Source organism: Equus caballus, chromosome 25 (assembly GCF_041296265.1).
Source record: "Equus caballus isolate H_3958 breed thoroughbred chromosome 25, TB-T2T, whole genome shotgun sequence".
Classification (NCBI taxonomy): domain Eukaryota; kingdom Metazoa; phylum Chordata; class Mammalia; order Perissodactyla; family Equidae; genus Equus; species Equus caballus.
Window position 1 is genome coordinate 29,603,007 of NC_091708.1, and position 13,154 is coordinate 29,616,160.

At 43.0% G+C, this 13,154-nt stretch overlaps 1 protein-coding gene across 7 annotated transcripts in view; it reads right to left on the reverse strand.

Annotated features, from left to right (window-relative positions):
* The window catches only part of ASTN2 (astrotactin 2), an 828,204-nt gene that overhangs the window by 503,814 nt on the left and 311,236 nt on the right, over positions 1-13,154 (reverse strand). The window lies entirely within an intron of this gene.

A 13,154-nucleotide genomic window follows, 5' to 3' on the forward strand; every position in this document is an offset into this window, starting at 1 on the left:
TGTTTGCAATGACATCTCAGGGGCCACTTGCTGGGTCTTGGTTTAACTCTCTATAAAATGGGCTTAATAGCCCTTTTGGTATAGATGAAAGAAACAAGCTTCCTGAGAATTGTGGCAAATCTCACTCCTCCCCTCCCAATTAGGCTGATCATTCTTGATGATAATTAGATGATATTAAACTCTCTACTCATTTTAGAAGCAAGTGAGAGTACACTGTGTTGTTGAATTCATAGGGCCTCATGGAATGAGCATGGACTTTATAGTTTGACAATTCTGGGTTCAAATTTGGGCTTTAGCCCTCATTGGCTGTGTGACCTGTTTCAATCTCTGAACCTCAGTTTTCTTATGTGTATGATGAGGATAATCATAGACAGCTCATAGGTTTATTATTGCGATGATAACGTGGCATAGAATCTATACAATGTCTGTTGCCTAGAAGGGTGTCAAGGACTGGTAGAATCTGATCAAATTAATTTCACAAGCATTTACTGATCATCTACTATGCGAGATAAACAAAGAACAGAACAAGAGCAGTTCCTGCTCTTCAGGAGCTTAGACTAGGCTTAGTGGGAAAAGGCAGGGTGATCCACAGCTAATTCGAATCAAAGGCAAGTTGTGTTAAGAGTGAGTAGAGATGGCAGAGCATAGGGACAGAAGTTTTGCCTGAGAAAATTAAAGACAATTTCACAGCTGTAGTAGAATGAGTGGATTGCATCTGCATGGCAAGCAGAGCACTAGGCCAGCAGAGAAATTCTGTGGATGATGTCCTGGGTCCCCACTGTGTTTCATTCTTTAGGCTCTGCTATTCACATCTACTTTCAAGCTTTTGATTACCATTTTTAGAGCAATGCCTCCCAAATTTCTATTACCCACCAGGCTCTTCTTTTGAGCAAAGCTTTATGCTCAAACCTCTTGGACATCTCTCTGTGCATGTTCCATGGGCATGACAAAAACAACACGTTCAAAACTGGATACATTATCCTCTCCTTAAAGCTCTCTCCTCCTCCTTCTCCTGGGCTCCTCCACTTATTGAGAGAACCGCTATTTAAACTGTCCAGAAACCTAGATGTCATCTTTCAAACTTCTGTCTTCCTCCTTCACAGCAGCTAAAGAGCCATGCTGTCCTATTTATTCTGTGTCATTAGCATTTCCACCTCTTTCTCTGACCTCTTCTATTGTCTGTCTCCTTGCGGGATGAGGGAAGAGTGGGCACATCTTCCCATCTCACTCCCTGCTGGAACCCCTTGAACTGTTTTAGAGAATCTGGCCACAGAATGTAATCCATGCTCATTAGCCTGGCATCCAAGGCCTTTCCTGGTGGGTCTCTACATTCATACCTCCTGTTGCTCTCTCCTACCTGGCCCAGGTGCCAGCAGGGCTGCATTACTGCAGTGCCACCACAGTCAATGCTCTTCATCATGTTAATCTTAGCATAGGTGTTATTTCTTCTGGGTAGAAATCCACTTGTTTCCTTGCCCCGCCATCACTCTTTGAGATTAATCGTCAACGTCCTCTAGGCACACAAGTGCCTATATTTGTTGTGCTTCCCAAAACATCTTATTCAAACACCAGAGTCTAGTCACCAGATGGTAAACCCCTTAAGGGCAGGGGTTTTGCTCACCATTGTATCCCAATGCCCAACGCAGCATCTGGCAAGTGGTAGAATCTCAGTAAATACATCATAACTTTCAGGGGTGATAATAACAATATTCACAACCAGATCCAGGTGTTGACCAATCAAAAAGCATGCCAACCAACATTGCCAGATGGGTGAATCTTAATGGAACAAAGGCCCTTATGACAGCCCACTTCGGGGTTTTTTGTATGGTTATTCAGTTTTCTTAATAAAATCTCAGCTGCTTAAGGGAAGGGAACCCATCCTCACTATCTTTATGTCTCTCACGCCAAGCTCACCATCTGGAACCTACAAATTGCTTAATTAAAGAATAGGGTCCTTGTCTTTATTGCCAGTCCTAGGATAAGGCATAGGTTATGGTGGGAACAATTCATATATCTGTGGTTAAAGTTGTTGAATATTTGTTAAATGGAAGAGCAGATAAAATAAAAAGATGGTTCTGGTGTCAGGAGATGGGAAATTCCTAAACCTAAAATGACCATAGAAAAAAAGGAACAGATTTTATCTCTCATCTGGGAGCCACAAGAAGCTGTTTCAAACTACAATATAAATAGTTTAGTAGCTAAGTAGCATCAGCAAGCTAATATTGATGTTTTGTACCAGAGAGGGTGTGGACTAGGGGTTGATACCTAGCATAGGTCTTTCCCTAAAAAGTCAACAAATTGGGGCCAGCCCAGTGGTGTAGTGATTAAGTTTGTGTGCTCTGCTTTGGCAGCCCAGGGTTCATGGTTTCGGATCCTGGGCACAGACGCACACACTGCTCATCAAGCTATGCTGTGGCAGCACCTCACATACAAAAAACAAAGGAAGACTGGCACAGATGTTAGCTCAGAGCCAATCTTGCTCACCAAAAAAAAAAAAAAAAAAAAGTCCACGAATTAACCTAAGCCTAGATATTTAACAAAACCTCCAAATAACAGTTAGCAGCAGTGCTGAATTTCCATTCTAAGTTCTGTGGAGTCTGTTCTGAGGGGAAGAACATGTAAGGATGAGCACAGCATGAACAAATTCTTGGGAAGGTGAACTAGGGCCAGACAGTGAGCTGTGAAAGGCAGTTACAGTCTCCTGGCATTGGGGAGGTGGATGTCCTGTATGGACAACAGCATCCTGTGGGTCTCAAGAAGGCATCTCTCAGACCTGGCCCATAGAGCAGCACAAATGGATGTGACCAAGATATTCCTTTCACTAATTAGCCAACTACCAGAAATACCACCCAGGCTCCACAGGACTGATTCTGGTCCAGGGGAAGAAGGCTGAGGGGCAGGAGTGGAATTTCTCATTCTAACTCCCTGAACTCATGCCGGGCTACTTGCATCCCCTATGTCATTTAAACCTTCACAGTAATCCAGGGTCTTTAAGAGTCGGTGGGGTGAGGAGTAAAGTCACATTAGCTTATTGGCCCTCAGTTTTCTCATCTGGAAAATAGGAATAAAATGACTTATCCTTCAAGAGTGTTGTGACAACTAAGTGAGACAGCAAATGTTGAATACCAAGCATAGTTTTTGGCATGTGATAGGCCCTTGGTAAATGATCATTTCCAAGCCAGATTCCGTATTTATCTCATCACTGATGACAGAAACCAGACTTATTTACCTCTTTGTCCAAAATATTATCAGAACATATAGAATTATTCTTTATGGAAACTGAAGACAAAAAGAGTGGATAGTAAGGGAGAGTCATAAGTAGAGGGAGGGAGAATATGAACGCCCAGCTTCCTGGGGCAGCCATTTACTCAGAGAACGCCTGAATCACCACAGTTGTCTCTGAAGTCCAGGAAGAAGGAAGTGGCAGGTTAAGTCTGCTCTCAGGCCAGATGCCTGTGGAGCAGCCACGGTGGCTTGGGGAGTTTCTATGGCAACGGGACCTGGCAGAAACTTCACAGTGGGACTCAAACCGAGGTGACTTCTTAGGAGTTCCTGGCCTAGAGAACTGATCATCCCTCTGAGTAGGGGTTGTAGACAGTGGCAAGATGGAAACTACCAATAATACCCACCCCCTCCTCATCTAGGCTCTGTATTGCATTGCAGGAAGCAGAGACAGGAAAGAGAACTTCCATTTGTTGACTATTTACTGTGATCTAGGCACTATGTCTAGCACTTACATCCATCCAACCAGTTTTTATTGAACCTCAACTCTTTCCCTGCACTGTTCTAGGCACAGGGAAAATAATAGTGAACCAAACAGCCAACGTCCTTGAAGCTTACATTTCAGGGGAGGAGAATTATCTCATTTAATCCTTACAGCAAACTGTTGTTACTATCCCCATTTTACACACGAACAGAGGGACAGAACAATGAAATGACTTGTTTAAGGTCACCCAACATGTATGTGGCAGAGGTGGGATTAGATCCACTTCTTTCCGTCCTCTCCCCATATCATACTACCTCCCACTTCATCACAGAGTAAAGGTCCCATGATAGCATCATGTAGCTGAAGAAAGAGCATGGCCTTTGGAGCCAGATATGTCTATGTTCCAAGGCTGGCTTAACCACAAAATCTTCCTGTGACACCAACTGATCTAACCCTACTAGGACAAAATATTTCCATCCGAAAAATGGGAACACTAGTCTTCTTTCAGAGCTGATGTGAGGACGAAATAAGATAACCCATGTAATTGGCAGAAAAAAAGAGCTCAATAAATAATAGTTCCAGATCATAACATGAGCATCCTCAAATGGTTAGGGTCACGGTTATCCCTGGTTCACATCCCAGTTGGCAGTTCCCTCTCTATCACTTGCAGGGGAGTGAGCTGTGCTGTAGCAATAGAATTTCATCAGGGCGTATTGATTGCTGGAACTGGAGAAAGTTAATAATCTAATTTCCCTTTCATTTCCCCTTCCTTTTACCCCTCAACTCCTCTCATGGCAGCAGAGAATGGCATAAAATGCATTGCTTGAGAAATTCGGTCGGAAATAACTCAGCATTGTTGATCCACACGCTGCCTATAATTTGGGGTTTGATTGATTCTCAGTTTGGAAATGCCAGGTTGAGAGAAGCAAATCAAATTTAAGCTAAATTTGGAATTGAATCAATCACATTTTACAATGGAGAAAATAGATCTAACCCCAGCAGACCACTGTGTGTGGAAAACTTAAAGCTGCTGTACTCCTATTGATTTCATCCTCCCGATATCCGCAGGGAACGAGAGACTAGGTCCTAAGACGAGAAGTCATTTCTTTCTTGAAATAGCATATGGAGTTGAGGTGATGGAGGAACCCAGGACATTAGACAGATGGAGCCCAGGAGGTAGGAAGGTGGCTTAGATTAGGAGGAAGAGCCTGGGTTTTGGTTCTAGACATGGAAATTTCAAACCACTCTTCTGCTGAATAGCTATGTAACTTTTGGCAAGTTACCTACACTCTCAGAGCCTCAGTGTTCTGATCTATAAAATGGCAATGATAATCCTCAACTGGTAGCAAAGCTGTGTGGATTAAATGGGAGATCATAATTACAACATCAAGCACACATACTTAGGGATCTAGACAATCTTGGTATCTTTCCTTTCACCTCAGTTCCTCAAAACTCCACTGCCCAAAACTTGGCAACTACATGGATATCTACAGGACGTGGGGTACTTTGGCTCAAGCTAGAATTCTGGCTTTTATACTTGGCTGCTGGCCCCCATGGACAAGTCACCTTACTCCACTTAGACTCAATGACCTTATCTGGGAATTAATTTGTTCAATAAGTTGTTATTTAATGTGCACCTGCTTCTGCCAGACCTCATATTTTGTGCCCTACTGTTATTCCAGTGGTTATAAGTATGTTTGAATATACTAGTGCTCAATAAACATTCATTGAATGAATGAGTGAGTGAATGAAAGCTTCAGCGTTACTCCCCATTCTACCAAGAGGTATCAGTAATGGAATACTGCTATTAGTTCTTTTCTAGTCAAATGTATTCACTGACTTTCTCCAACAAGGATTGGTCCCCACCCAGCGAGAAATCACGCAAAAACCCCTAGAGAGGCCGCCAATCCTCCTGCATATGAGAGTGACCACTGCAGATTGCTGGCGTGCCCCACTAACCTCACTAAGTGCCTCCTGAGATTCCTGCTGCACCTGCGCTCCAGCTCCTCTGTGCTTCTCTGCATATTTCTGGAAACTAAAATTAGGACACATCGTCTGACAAGTGCAAGTGTCATGCTGGAGGCAGGAGGAGAGACTATTTGAAATCAGGGCTTTGTTAGAACTCTGGGGAAAGTGGCCCCCTATCCTCAGCCTGCCTTATGTCTGGATTCTGCACACACTACTTGAGCGTGATGTGTCAGTATGGGCATCTTTTCCCCCGTCTTGCCCATCTGGAGCCAAATGTGTCTTCGTCTCCCCGTCTCTATCTCTGCCATGAACTAGTTTCTTGTGCTCTCTGGCTTTCTGACCTGGGCACTCTCAAATCCATAGTATGCTTTGAATCATTTGTAATTTCCCCAATCTCCCATCTTCTGTGGGATTTTCCTTTATAAGATCTGTGCAAGTGTTCATCCAATCTTTGCATACATCCAGAGACAGCAGACTCAACCCTTAAGAAGCAGCAATTCTACTCTCACATGGTTGTACCAAACCATTCCAGAACCTCACTCTATGAGTCAACTTCTGCAGTCCCAGTCAAATAGCATGCATCAAATACCTCCTCTTCAGGGCAGCTATTTAGTTAAAAGTGGCAATGAGATGACCTTGGAGACTCTTTCCTCCAAACCAATTACTGTTAGCTTTGCTTTATTTCTCCAAAGTTATATTTTGAGTCTCTTTATTACACTTTGTAAAGATTTGGTTTTTTACAATGGCTTTCCTAGTAAAGTATATATCACCACCATCATCATCATCATCATCACCACCACCACCATCACTACTAGCCTTTAAAAATCACTTATGTGTCAGACAACATAACTAAATTTTTTCATGTAGTATCTCATTTAATCTTCACAGTAACTCCATGAGATGCTATCTATTATTACCCACATTTTACACATGAGGAAACTGAGGCCACCACTTGATAAATGCCATGCAGCTCAAAGGTAATAGAGTTGAAATGGAAAACCATTTGACTTCAGAGTCCAAAGTTTTAACCATCACCCTCCTTACCCTCTCTGCCAACCTGCTAGATGTAGCCTGAGCAGAGAAGAATCAGCCCTAACTACTAAACTGCCTACAGACCTCAGCTTGTTTCATGGACCTGAGGTGACTATGGCTAGACTTGTGGCGGTCTCATCACCCCACCTGATGTTGACCACAGGTCTTCAAGGGAATCTCTCCTTATCACCAGAGGGGACTTTACAAGGAGGGCAGATGGTGAGAGGAACAAGCTAGATGGCTGTTTCTCTTCCTCTCTGAGCCCCAGAAAATACTACATGGCCTCAACTCATTCAGGGTGCTACTTGGGGCCAAACCATTAACCATTAGCTGTGACAGTGTGGAATGCTATTGGCTAGCTCTGCTCCACGGATAAGGAGAGTTTCTGTAGTTTAGGTTTGGATTGTGGCACTCTGCTGAAGATAAAGCCACTTCCAGCAGACACTGGCTCTTTCAATTTCTCTATGGAAGTTACAGACAGTTTTGCCTGGAAGTGTGAAGTAACTTCAAGGTGATGACAAGGGAGATGGTGACAATGGTGTTGGTGATGAAGATGACACAGATAGTGCCATATTTTGTCAGTTTTTATTAGTTTACAAATTATTCCCAAACATCTCATTCACTTTCCACCAAAAACCAATGCAGTAGGTATTGTTATTATCTCCAGGACACAAATGAGAAACCAGAGACTTAAAGGTGGACTCATGTTTAGACAGCAGAGGACTAACTGGGTCTGGAGCCACATCTACTGATCTACAGCCTACTACTCCTTCCATGACACTATACCGAGGTCTCACTGACGAGGTGTGAAGGCAGGATTAGACTCTGTGCCCACTACCTCCAGACCCATTGACCACACAAATGTATCCAAATGCTCCAGAGCCAGTGCAGTATTTCCCACAAAACAAAATGTATCTTGAAAAGAAAAAAAAGTCCCATTTTCAAAAAATTCTGGGTCACGCTACATTCTATATTCCCCTCTTAAAGAATATACTAGAGTATATATCTGGCATCAAAATCTCTGAAAAGGCCTGCATGAAATTCTCTTGAGCAGAATTTAACCTGATGTTTCCCAAAAGTATTAATATATTGCAGAACAATTATTCTAAGGGACAAGGTAGGAAAAACGATGAGCTAGTTTAATAATTTATATAAAGGTTGCTCTTAGTAATATCAGCAGCTCCCAATAGCTAACTGTTGCTCCTATACCAGGCACTGTGTTAAAGAGTCTACATATATTTACTTATTTAAACTTATCAACAGCCTTGCAAGGCAGAGAGTACTGCTTCTATCTAAAAATGGGAAGACAAGACTCACCCACTGGGAAATGATAGAGGAAGGTTTCATGGTCAGTATTGTCTGACTCCAGTATCTGGATTCTTCTGGTTCTCAGGTGTTAAAATAAAATGGAATTTTACACTAGTCCAAAAAGATATCAATACACCCCCATGTTCATAACAGCATTATTTACAATAGCCAAGACATAGAAACAACCTAAGTGTCCATCGATGGATGAACAGATCAAGAAGCTGTGGTATACACACACACACACACACACACACACAGAGGAATACTACTCAGCCATAATAAAGGAAAGTCTTGCCATCTGCAGCAACATGGATGGACCTTGAGGGCATAACGCCAAGAGAAATAAGTCAGACCGAGAAAGACAAATACTGTATGATTTCACTGGCATGTGAAATCTAAAAGAAACAAAAACAAATTCATAGAAAAAAAGATCAGATTTATGGTTAACGGGGGGGGGGGGGGGGCAGTGGGGGGAGGGGGAATTGAAGGAAGGTGGTTAAAAGGTACGAACTTCCATGGGGCTGGCCTGGCAGCATAGTGGTTAAGTTCACATGCTCCACTCTGGCGGCCCAGGGTTCATAGGTTTGGATCCCAGGCACGGACCTAGCACCACTCGTTAAGCCACACTGTGGTGGCATCCTACATAAAATAGAGGAAGATCGGCATAGATGTTGGCTCAGCAAGGATCTTCCTCAAGCAAAAGGAGGAAGATTGTCAACAGACGTTAGCTTGGGGCCAATCTTCCTCACACACACACACACAAAATAAAGGTGTGAACTTCCAGGTACAAACTTAATTATGAGATAAATAAGTACTAGGGATGTAATGTACAACATGATGACTATAGTTAACACTGCTGTATGATATAGAGGAAAGTTGTTAAGAGAGTAAATTCTATGAGTTCTCATCACATGGAGAATTTTTTTTTCTCTCCTTGCCTTTTCTTTTTGTTATATCTATATGAGACGATGGATGCTTACTAAACTTATTGCGGTAATCATTTCACAAAATACCTAAGTCAAACCTTTATGCTGTACACCTAAAACTTATACAGGGATGTATGTCAATTATATCTCAGTAAAACTGGAATCAATTTAAAAAAAAAGAAAATGGAATTTTAGAGTCACAGGAAAATATGTGCAAGGAAGGAAAAGAGGCAGGAGCAAGAGGCCAGTTCAGAAGGTTAAAGACTATTCGACTGATATTTAGCAGGCTGATGGAATGTATTAGGGGAAGGAACAAGATGCTGTACTCAATGGAGGAATCTGCAGTGTGCAGATGAGAAACTGTGGAGATAATTCAAAAGAGCTAAAGTTCTAGGAAGGCTCAGAAATAAATAGGAAAGAAGGAGGAAGAAAAAGTAGCACTGGGTTTCAGTTTCACAGGTGATCATCAGCTGGTACTGACTTACGAAATAAAATTTATTTTAAAGACACAGGTGTTTGATTTCTCTGTTCGCCCTCTTAGACTGTAGGCTGTTTAGATGCATCACCACATTCAGCACACACCACTGATGGGAAGAGAAGTGGCAAAGAGGAGCTGGGGACCAAGTAGTGGGTGCAAAGGGACAAAGCAAAGAGCAGCCACAGGTTTCCATGGCTACCAAGGAAGATCAGGGCCAATCATCTCCCATCTTCCTAAAAGGCACATTTCTAGCTGCTTTTTCTCAGAGCTTGCCAAAAAATGTCACTGTTCCATTCTCCTAGAAGATGTCACTGGACTTTGGTCCAAGGTTTGCAAAAGAAGGAGGAGAGAAATAATGTTTATTGTGCACTTAATATTTACTAGGTCTGCTGTGGTGTCCTTTACCTACAGAATCTTTTATTTCATATGTCCACTGTAACTCTAGGCAATGCTGCCATTACTTGACATTGTAAAAAATAGAAACCAGAGAGCTTAACTGACTTGCCTAAAGGCTCAGAACTAGCAAGGGGCAGAGATGGAATAGGAGCCAAGATCCACTGAACTCTAAACTCACTGTTTCTTCCACTACATCGCACTCCTGCTAAAAGAGGGGGCTTCAAATCTCTGTACTCCTTTCTCCTCATCTCTTTCTCCTGATTTTCAGACTGTACCTGAGAAATAATGGGAAATGAGGCTTTGCCTGATGGTCCATAAACCCTCTCCTGCAGTTAGATTTGCCTGTCCCTTTCCTTGTGACAGGCTGCATACATTCCCCACACCCACACCCATGGGTTGTCCTTTCTACTTTTCTCAACATGCCTAAAACAGACCAACTTTTCAAGACCAGAGAATTCCCATCTCCTAGAAGTCAGATCTAGAATCTACTCCTCGAGCTAGAACCAGCTGAACATGTTCCTGCCCTCAAGAGTGCCTCAAACTAGTCTCCGTCCCTCCTCTCCAAGGCGGCCCTTTGGTTCTGAAGTTGGAAAATAGGTTCCCCATCCTTCTCTTATTGCAAACACAAATTCTGTCATTTGACTCCCACGTGCAGGAAATAATCATGGAACCAGGAAAGCAGAGCTGGAGGAGTACCTTTAGTTAGTTAATCCATCAAGGATAGGATGAGGAGAGGACAATAGTCTTGCCCAAAGTCACATTGCCCAGAGCCAGATCTAGATATCATCTGTCCCAGCTCCTACAACAATGTTTCTCATTTCACCCATGGGATAGTTTTTGTTTTTGTCTACCTTAACTGATATCTCTTGGCACAAAGATAGTACATCTTGCACTTCTCTGTTTCTCTGTGGCACTGGTCGTAGTATCCCACAGATGACTGTACGTTAGACGGGCTCAACTAGGGTCATTTGGTCAACATCAACACACAACCAAAATGAATTATACCCAAATATTCCCACAAAACAACTCCAACAGACTGGTACAAAGGTTAAAGCACAGTAGATTCAAGATAACGGGAAGAACATGGACTTTGGGGGTAGAGAAACTTGGGTTGAAATCCTAGCTCTCTTACTTTATGGTTGACCTTCATCAAGTCTCATCATCCTAATCTGTACAATGTGAATGACATCTACTCCATAGGGTCGTTAGGATTAAATAGGAAAATATACATTGCATAGTAGGGACTCAATGAAAAGTAGCTCTTATCATCATCATCATCATCATCATCATCACTAAATCTAAGACCAATAAATGTAGAGATTGACCTTTGTATCCAAGAAACTATCTGCATAAATTCAAGATGGTCAGAAGTGGGAGAAAGACCATGTGGCTGGAAGGATGGTGAGTTTCCACTAAGAGAAGGTTCAAGCACATGCAGAGGACCTACTGAGAGAGAGCATCTGCTAAACCTCTGCTGGGCCCTTCGCATCCATTATTCAGTTTGTTCCTCACAACAACCCCTGGATCTCCATCTTATGGATCAGAGAAGTAGAGCTCAGAGAGAAGTGCTTTGCTCAAGGTCACATACCTAGTAAGCTACAGGGCTGGTAATGTAACTCAGGTCTATGTGATGTTCCAAACAAGACAAGGACAAGTGGCCCATGTTCTGAAGACAGTAACTGGGTTGGACCGGAGGTTATGTCAGGAGAGGACATCAGATGAAAGATACGAGACATTTACCCTTGAAGCAAGGAAGTCTCAGACAGAGGGGCTTTTTGATGAGAATGTCATAGAAGTCATCCAAACGTAGAAAAAAGGAGAGGAAACAGATATTCCACGTGAGCAACCATTGTGAACCAAGGCACTAGTCTAGGCGCTTGACTTGCATTGTTTCACTTAATCCTTAAAACAATTCTCTGGGTTAAGTACCATGATCTCCATTTTACAAATGAGGAAAATCAAGCTCAGAGAGATCAGACACGTGCCCTAAGTTGCACAGTCAGAGGCAGAGCTGGGATTCAACCTAGGTCTGCTTGACCCAGCAACATCCGTATTCTTCTCCCTTCATACCAGGGCTTGTTTACCATTCCCTGCAGGTCTAAGAATCTAGCAGGAGCTTTGGGCTGAGGAAGTGATTCCAAAACCAACTTGCTCAGCACCCAAACTTGCTCAGCACCCAAACTCTCATCCTTGCAAAGAAAGGCATTGGGGCCCCATGGAGGACAGAGGACTCTGTCCTTTCCCAGGTGTAGGAGTTTAGCTGCTATGCACCTGGGAATGTTATTAGAATAAACACTCCTGTATCCAGCTCTTTAAATAGAAAAGCAATTTTTTCCCCTGGTTTTCTAATCCATCGCCTCCTCTTCAGACCACTAACACTTCAGCAAAAGCACGTTTCCATTGTGTTTAAACAGCCATCTGGAGACAAACAGCTTTGCCTTTAGACCTCTGAGAAGGGAATACAAAGGAGGATAAAAGAAGAAAAAAAAACAAGAGAGGAAAAAAAGCTTCCTGTGAAGCGTTGCTGCCCAAACACATTTCCATACAGAGGCTTCTACCCATTTTAGGCTGACCTTCTTGGCCTAAACCTTTCAAGCCTGCTGGTTTAAATATGCCACCTCCAAAAGAACAATAGTGGTCTTAGCCCAAGGGACATACTAGAGCCACATTCTGGCTTGTCCTTTAGTGCCAAGGAAGTTCCTGGGGGCTGTGCAAAGAGCTCTGTCTGGGAGTCTAGAGACCAAACTTGAATACCAGCTCTGCCATTATTCATTATGCAACCTTAAGCAAATCCCTCCCCTCTCTTGACTTCTGCCTCTCTGTCTATAACATGAAGAAATCCTTCATTCAACAAATATTTATTGAAAGCCCACTCTGCATTGAGCTCTGTGCTCTAAGCTGAGGATTCAGAGATCAGAGCCATTAAGGGTCTCATTGTCCAGTGGAGCAGCAGACTCCTGAACAGAGAATGTAATGCAACGGGACTATCACAGTGGCAGAGGTCAGTGCAGAGGAGGGGAGCCCTAATCCAGGATTAGAGGTCAGAGAACCATTCCTGAGAGTTGATGCTTGTAAGATGATAGTTACCTAAGTGGAAAAACTGGACATGTGGTCCAAGAGAATGGGAAAAGCCAGGGTGAAGAGGGCGTTGTACATAAACTGTAGTACAGTGTTGACAGAAGAGGCCAGAGAGGTAATTAGGGAACAGCTCACAAAGCAAGTCGTGGTCCACTGCAGAGAGAGTGGGCTTTATCTTAGATGATGTCTCAGTCCTTTCAGGTCAGCCCTCCTGGGACTGGGCAAACCTGAAACACATCCTCATTCACTCACTTTATCAATA